Source organism: Sphaerodactylus townsendi, linkage group LG11, assembly GCF_021028975.2.
Source record: "Sphaerodactylus townsendi isolate TG3544 linkage group LG11, MPM_Stown_v2.3, whole genome shotgun sequence".
NCBI classification, from domain to species: Eukaryota; Metazoa; Chordata; class Lepidosauria; order Squamata; family Sphaerodactylidae; genus Sphaerodactylus; species Sphaerodactylus townsendi.
In genome coordinates this window covers 71,613,902-71,621,244 of record NC_059435.1, presented here as the reverse complement: position 1 = coordinate 71,621,244, position 7,343 = coordinate 71,613,902, and the positions used below count along the sequence as shown (strand labels likewise).

Below are 7,343 nucleotides of genomic sequence, written 5' to 3'. Positions count from 1 at the left end.
ACCTGGTTCTCCAGATCAGAGCCCACCTGCTCTTAACCACTGTACCATGCTGCCTCAAAACCTGAAAAAGCAGAATGCATTGCCAAGGCTTATAAAACCTCAGTCCCAGAGGAACTTTTCTTTTAAAAAAATCTGGTCCAAAAGTTTGTTCCCCTGTTTCTTTTTCCGACTTAGGCCATCAAATCAAACCAAACAATCAAATAATAATCACATAATAATAAATAATCATCAAATAATAATCATCATAATAGTTCTTATGTAGGTTTTATGCCATCTTCTTGGTAATTGGTTTTAATGTTTATATCTTTTATATTGCTTTTATATTATTGTATTGTTTTGTTATGTGTTCATATGGAAGCTGCCTCGAGTCCCCTTGGGAGACTGGTGGGATAGAAATGTAAATATATAAACAAACAAACAGTAATCAAAATATTAACAATAGTCTTATAATAATCAAATACTTATTAATAATAATTAATAATAAATCAATAATACTCCAATAAATATAACTAATAGTCAAATAATAATCAAATACTTATTAATAACAATCTAATAATAAATAATACTCCAATAAATATAACTAATAGTCAAATAATAATCAGATACTTATTAATAACAATCTAATACTAAATAATACTCCAATAAATATAACTAATAGTCAAATATAATCAGATAATTATTAATACCAATCTAATAATAAATAATACTCCAATAAATATAAATAATAGTCAAATAATAATCAGATAATTATTAATGACAATCTAATAATTACCTGATTATTAGCTATCAAACCAAATCCCAGTGTCCTGCCCTCCCCTTTGCCCCCAGATGGGATGCGCTTGCAAACGCGAAGAGCCTCCCGGGTTTCCTTCGCGGGGGTTTCCCGCTGCCAGGGAGGGACCGAGGAAAGTTTCCCGGAGTTTCCGGGGACTTCTCTTCCGACGGCGCCCCGCCCCTTCTCCCGCTCCCCTTGCACTGTGCAGCTCCCCCTCGGGCCGGCAGGCGGCGCTGCCCCATAGCTCCAGGCGCCGCCGGAGCGCCCGGGCGAGGGGAGCGGAGGGCGCCGCGCTAGAGCCGCCCGCGGGGCCGGGGGGAGGCGGCGCGAGAGGAGCCTCCGCCCCCTCCCTCCCTCCCTCCGCTCCGCTCCGCTCCTCGCCCGCGCCGGCCGCTCTCTTGGCCTGCGGAGGCGGCGGCGGAGGCGGCGCGGCTGGCAGCGATGCCCCGTCGGGAGCGGCGGCCGTCGAGGCTGGCCAGGGCTGTCCCCGGGGGCCGGCGGGCGCCGCGATGAGGACACGCCGCGCCGGGGAGCGACCGCTCGCGGACACACAAACTCCGGAGCGACCCCGCAAGTCCGTCCGGGCCGTCTAGCGGGAGGGAAGGAGGACCCGATCCAAGTAAGTCCGGCGCCGCTTTCCCGGGGGTCGCCCGCTGGGAGAAGTCCTGCCGGAGGAGCGGAGCCGGGCCGGCCGGGGGCGCCTTGGAAAGTTTGCTCGGCAGGCGAGCTCGGCAAGCGGCGCGGCCGGCGGATCCGGCGCTCCCTTTGCTCTTGAGCCGGCGCTGAATGGCGGTGGCCGGATTTGCGGGGTTGCAAAGGAGCAGGAGCGGGGTAGGGGTGCAATGGGGTGGGGTGGGGGGTAAAACCAGGTGTGGCGCAGGCTTAAAGGCTCTGGGGCTCTCCCACAGATAGGAGGAGACCCGGCGGGGGGGGGGAAGGGGGGTGGGCAGGAGAAAAGGAACGAGCCAGCCTCCGGTTTGCAAAAGAAAAGAAAATAATTAAACCCGTTGCAAAGTTTGGTGCGGGGCTGCGGGCCGGCCCTAAGAGGGGCCAGATGTGGAGGATCTGAATTGGGGGTGGGCGTCGTCGGGGGAACCCCAGAGGTCGTTTTGGGCTGGGCAGAATCGGATTTCACAGACGTAGGCGATGGAAAATGGAGCCCTTGGAACGTCTTCCTTCAACCCCCTCGATCAAAACCGGGTGGCTCTCGCTATTTTTCATCCGGTTCTGGCTATAATAAATGTCATAATTCTGATGTAATAACACCTCCCCCCCCCGTCCCTGGAGGGGGGAAAACTGAAGAATCTAGAACTTCCCGGGACTTCTGCTTCCCTGAGATCCGCAAAATTGACTCCTATGACCGTGGGAATAAATTGACTTTCATCCTTGTCCTGAAGGGGTTAAAACAGGACCCTCCCCCCCAATAAGCTTTGTGGCCCTGAACCACAGGTGGGGGGCTCGGTCGACAGGTTGCGAACGGGGGCCGCTCTCTTGTCGGAGTTTGGGGTCTCTTTTTAACCCCACCCCCCATTTTGAGTTATGGTAAAAACTGGCGCGGGGGGGGGGGGGTGCAATTTGGCACCCGCAGGGCCGGCCTCCCGAAAGACGGTGGATACCCGATGAAACAAACACAGGGCTTGCTCCAAAGAGGATTTGTCAATCCTAAAAATAAACGGGTCTGGAAATGTCTTCCCTGGGCTCCTGTCCAGATTCAACAATATTTCAAGAATGATGAGCAGGCAGCTCTGGCTTCCTTTCCCCCTTTCCCTTTTTTTCTCCAAAAAGCATGCGCTCTGTCCTAGGTGCTGAAGTGTGGCTCCTTCTCCTTAAGCTAGTTGAGCATTTGCGCACGGATTCCAGACTCTCTGGTGGTGGTGGTGGTGGCGTGATCGGTGCGGAAAGGGTGGCGGATCCCAGAGCTGGGAATGTGTTTGCCAACACGTCTCACCCATCCCCGTTTGGGCCTAGGGACGCCAAGCCAGGTACGGCTGCAGGTGGAAGTAAGTTTCCGGGGGGGGGGGGTGGAGAGGTTGAAAAGGTCGCCTCGGAAGCCGGAGGTGCGTCTTTTTCATGCCAGTCGGATTGGGCCTCTGGCTTGCCGGGAGATGCGGTGCTAGTTAGAAGCTCGGAGGGAAACCGAGCCAGAGGGTCGTCGGGTCGAGGCCGGAGAGGAGCAGTTTGCCGAGCGAAGAAGAGAAGGAGTGACTTTTTAGACCTGCAGGCGGTGGCGTTAAAATGCATGCGCCAGCCGGCCCATCTCTTTAGGCAACGGGCTTGACCACAAAGCAGAATTTAATGCTGGCCTGTGGTCGGAGTGGCAGTATTTTTAGATTTACACATCAAAAGGTTTCAGCGTTAAGAGGTCGGGTTTACGTAATTCTTCGGTGCGACGGCCCAAAGTGGATGCTAAGAATAATATTTACACTTCGGATGCCGGACTCGAGAGGGTGATTAGAAGGTGTAGCAGAGAGAAGCTCTTCTCTCCCCCTTTTCTCTCTTAAAAAAAGAGAAATCTCGATATTTAGCAACTGATTAACAGAGTTCTCGGCGCGGTTCTCCGAAGCGTTTGGGTGAGAGCGTGGAGAAAGCCAGATGGCCGACTCAGGGAGCGGCAATACCAAAGACGCTGGGCAGGCTGGCCTCCGAAATAAAACCGCTCCTGGCTGGAGGCCGTGGCTGGTCTGCAACCGGCGTAAGTTACGCACGCCGAACTAACTTCGTGCAGCTTAGCCTCTGCTTACCGTGGAGAACGGCACGTAGCTTTGCTGTTTACTTCTGGGTCCTTTCAAAGAGTTTGGGGGTTGTGTCTTCCTCTTGGCCTCTGTGGCTGACTTAACGAAGACTTGCTCGAGTTTTCAAGGCCAAAGAGGAATGGAGGTGGTTTGCCTCTGTGTAAAGACCTTGGGCCTTTCTTGATGGTCTCCCATCCAAATACTGAGCAGGGCCAGTCTGAGGGCCAGCGTGGTGTAGTGGTTAAGAGCGGGTGGATTCTAATCTGGAGAACCAGGTTTGATTCCCCACTCCTCAGCCTGAGTGGCTGAGGCTTCTCTGGTGAACCAGGTGTTTTTCCGAACTTCTACAGTCCTGCTGGGTGACCTTGTGCTGGTCACAGTTCTTTCAGAACTCTCTCAGCCCCACCCACCTCACCAGGTGTCTGTTGTGTGGAAAGGAAGTGAAAGGAAGAAGAGTTTGTATTTATATCCCCCCTTTCTCTCCTGCAGGAGACTCAAAGGGGCTGACAATCTCCTTGCCCTTCCCCCCTCACAACAAACACCCTGTGAGGTAGGTGGGGTTGAGAAAGCTCCGAGAAGCTGTGACTAGCCCAAGGTCACCCAGCTGGCGTGTGTGGGAGTGCACAGGCTAATCTGAATTCCCCAGATAAGCCTCCACAGCTCAGGCGGCAGAGCGGGGAATCAAACCCGGTTCCTCCAGATTAGATACACGAGCTCTTAACCTCTTACGCCACCGCTGCTCCTGGAGCTTGTAAGCCACCTTGAGTCTCCTTACAGGAGAGAAAGGTGGGGTATAAATCCAAACTCTTCTTCTTTTTATTGCTTAGCTTCCAAGATCTGACAAGACTGGGCTAGTTTGAGCCGTCCAAGTCAGGCAGACAAAAGGGGTGGGGGGTTCCCATTGCCTGGCTCTGCACTAAAGACCCTGATATTCCATAGTGGTCTCCCATCCAAATATTAACCCGGGACAGCCCATCCAGGTCAGGACAGCAGGAGTTTAAAGAAATGACTATAAAAATAGTCAAGCTGACCTTGGAACAGCCTTTTACTATTCACCTGGGGAGAGCGGCACTCGCCTTCTCCAAAAGGATATGCTTTTGCTGGAACGAAACTGTGTTAGTCTTTAAGATATCCCCAAAGTCCCATTTATTTTTTGCTGCAACTGTCTAGCTGGCTATGTCTCAGGACTTACTGTACAAGAAGAAGGCCTCAAGAAACTGCCAGCAGTGGTGGCGAACCTTTGGCACTCCAGATGTTATGGACTACAATTCCCATCAGCCCCTGCCAGCATGGCCAATTGGCCATGCCAGCAGGGGCTGATGGAAATTGTAGTCCATGAACATCTGAAGCACCAGAGTTGAACACCCCTGCCCCAGAGGGTATCAGCTTCCTTCTGTGCATCTGCAGTGCTTTCGATATAGTATAGACCCGTGGTGGCTGGGGCTGATGGGAATTGTAGTCCATAACATCTGGAGTGCCAAAGGTTCGCCACCACGGGCCTAGAGTCTGTAGGGTTGTGAGTTCAAATTTCCCCCACTTCTCTACTATGTCCAGAGTCAGGAATAAGCCTGACACTGGATTTAAATTTCTCGACGGCCGTAGCTGCGTTCGGCTGGTTTTGCGCACGTTTGCATTTTTCCCCATAGCATCTTATCCCTTCCTGACCTCAGATCGGCTTAATCCTTAATTGGCAAAAGAGGGCAGGGTGGAAATGCGGAGGGAAACCCTCTGCGGCCTCTGCCCAGATGACTCAAGGCAGCGAGCCAAGCCACGCATCAGATCCGTCCTCTGTGGCTTTTGAGGAAGGGGCGCTGCAGACCAGGCTAAGAACAAGGACCAGATGGTGCCAATGAATCACTTGGTCCCCAGTAGCCTCTCCGCATGGCAGCCTCCCCCCCCCCCCACCCTTGGCAGGCTGAGCTAGTGGCAACCGGTTCCTCTGACTCACTGGCTTCACCAGATCTCGCAGCTGTCAACTGCTTCGGGGACTGAACGACGGCCGGGCTGAACGGCAGGTTCTTTTCCCGGGAGTTGAATTAGACGGCCCAGTGCTGGTGCGTAGGCAGTGCACCAGGCTGCCCTCCTTAACCTTGCTGTTTGTGCCGGTCGCACCGTGAATCGGCACAAAGAGCCGCCCTGGAAGTAGGCCACGCTGCACCCGTTAGCAGCCTCTTTCCAGACATCAAGCCCTTCTGAACGCTTGGTGGACAAAAATCAGGGGGAGAAGTTAAAACCGTCTGCCAGAAGTTGTTCCTGAGCTGATCTCTGCAGGAGTCAGTGGGGGACTTTGAAGGGAACTCTTGATGAAACCTTTGGGCTCCGGTGGACGGCAGCTCTCTGGGGGTTCAAGGAGAGAAGGGTCTTTCGCAGCCCTCTGCCACCAGGGCCCCTTCTGCACAGTGGTGGGATCCAAAATTTATAACAACAACAACAACAACAACAACAACAATAATAAAGAGTTTGGATTTATATCCCCCCTTTCTCTCCTGCAGGAGACTCAAAGGGGCTTACAATCTCCTTGCCCTTCCCCCCTCACAACAAACACCCTGTGAGGTAGGTGGGGCTGAGAGAGCTCCGAGAAGCTGTGACTCGCCCAAGGTCACCCAGCTGGTGTGTATGGGAGCGTACAGGCTAATCTGAATTCCCAAGATAAGCCTCCACAGCTCAGGCGGCAGAGCTGGGAATCAAACCTGGTTCCTCCAGATTAGATATATGAGCTCTTAACCTCCTACGCCACTGCTTCTCCGATGATGGTGGGATTCAAACAGTGGCGCCGCCGCATACACGCACCTCCAGTCCCTATTGGGCAGGGAGGTTGCTTTAGTAAGCCCTTCTCAGCACTCAGAAAAAATTGGTAACCACTTCTGGAGAAGTGGTGAGAACTGGTTGGATCCCACCTCTGCTTCTGCACTTGCAGAATAATGCACTTTCGACCTACTTTCAGTGCGCATTGAAGCTGGATTTTACTGTGGAATAGCAACATCCACTTGTAAACAATTGTGAAAGTGGGTTGAAAGTGCATTATTCTGCATGTGCGGAAGGGACCCAGAGAGCTTTTACCAGAGGTGGGATCCAACCAGTTCTCACCACTTCTCTAGAAGTGGTTACTAATTTTTTCTGAGTGCCTAGAAGGGGTTACTAAAGCAACCTCCCTGCCCAAAAGGGACTGGAGGTGCGTGTGTGCGGCAGCACCACTGTTTGAATCCCACCACCATCGGAACCTGTTATTCAAATTTTCGGATCCCACCACTGGCTTTTACCTGTGGGTACTGGGGACTTTCTGCCAGCAGCACTGGTTTTCTGTCGCCCATCCCGTGCCAAACTGGCGTGCAAGAAGTGATTTGTGGATTGCTGCTTCCTAGTCGTCTGGCCGGGGATGCCTACCTATGAATGTTCCCCTCCCCTTAACAGTATTTAGCGACTGGATATAATTGGCTGCCAGGTACTGTTGGCTGGGAGTGCGTTTGTGCGGAGTACCGTGATTCAGACATCAGTTGGTCATTACGTGAACAAAATGCCATCTCACCCTGCTCAGTTGTGGAACAGTTCCTGCTCCTCTGAGAAGCGGTGCTTTGTAATAAGGTTTCAGCCGCAAATGCTGGTCTGCCATCTTCGCTGTGAGTTGCAACCCCCAACTCTGCTGTCGCTTGTGGCAAATGTGGAGGTTTTAAGTGAGGGCGTACCTGCCAGGGGCGTATCGCCCAGGGGGACATATGGAGTCAAATGTAGAGGTTTTTTTGGATTTATATCCCCCCTTTCTCTCCTGCAGGAGACTCAAAGGGGCTTACCCTTGCCCTTCTCCCCTCACAACAAACACCCTGTGAGGCAGGTGGGGC

The 7,343-nt window shown here is 52.4% G+C and overlaps 1 protein-coding gene across 2 annotated transcripts in view; it reads left to right on the top strand.

Annotated features, from left to right (window-relative positions):
- The first annotated feature begins 1,222 nt into the window (after window positions 1–1,222).
- Window positions 1,223–7,343, top strand: part of LOC125440723 (sodium channel protein type 5 subunit alpha-like) — a 395,791-nt gene continuing 389,670 nt past the window's right edge. For both annotated transcript variants that reach the window (XM_048510652.1, XM_048510653.1), the window contains exon 1: window positions 1,223–1,394. The gene's annotated coding sequence lies outside the window, so the exon portion shown is untranslated. The remainder of the gene's footprint in view (window positions 1,395–7,343) is intronic.